The following is a 560-nucleotide window of genomic DNA, read 5'->3' as shown; positions in this document are numbered from 1 at the left end:
GGCGCCCCTTACCTGCTCCCAGCGGCCGTGGCCGCGGGAGGAGCACTCTCTCAGGCGTCGGCAGCCCGGGGCCGAAGTACGGAGGCTGCGGCCGTGGCCGCCGCTAAGGACAATCAGCAGCCTGCGGGTTTCGGCACCGCGGCGGCAGGCGCAGGACTCTGGAGCCGGGAACCCGGCCCCCCAACCCTGGCTCCAGCCGCGAGTCACAGCCTTGGCCCCCGCCCGCGGAGGGGCGGAGCCGCGGACGGAGGGGCGGGGCGGTAAAGCTCCGCCCACGGGGCGAGAGCACGGCGGGTGCCGTATAAAAGGCGCCTGATGATTGGTTGCGATAGGAGTGGGTGTCTCCGATTTGGAGACAGGCTCACCAGCAGCGCTTCTCTCATTGGTCAGTACAAGAAAACAAAGCTGAGTCCTGATTGGTGGCAGCCCTGTAACTCCTCTCCCTCTATGCCAATCATGGAAGCCCCGCCTCCTCCCGCTCCGCTCCGCTCCCAGGTGGCTGCGGTACTCGCGGTCTTCTACATGAGGTACCTCCTTGAAAAGAACCCGGGGTACCCAGG

General features: G+C 67.1%; 1 protein-coding gene across 1 annotated transcript in view; it reads right to left on the bottom strand.

The window, feature by feature from the left end:
* MPP7 (membrane protein, palmitoylated 7 (MAGUK p55 subfamily member 7)) overlaps positions 1-210 on the bottom strand; it is a 225,280-nt gene extending 225,070 nt beyond the window's left edge. Inside the window, exon 1 of the mRNA XM_010860036.1 lies at positions 13-210. The gene's annotated coding sequence lies outside the window, so the exon portion shown is untranslated. The remainder of the gene's footprint in view (positions 1-12) is intronic.
* Between the last annotated feature and the right edge of the window lie 350 nt (positions 211-560).

The sequence above is a fragment of the Bison bison genome, unplaced genomic scaffold (assembly GCF_000754665.1).
Source record: "Bison bison bison isolate TAMUID 2011002044 unplaced genomic scaffold, Bison_UMD1.0 scf7180017864461, whole genome shotgun sequence".
Lineage (NCBI taxonomy): Eukaryota > Metazoa > Chordata > Mammalia > Artiodactyla > Bovidae > Bison > Bison bison.
The sequence above is the reverse complement of the archived record's forward strand: the minus strand, read 5'-3'. Positions and strand labels throughout refer to the sequence as shown.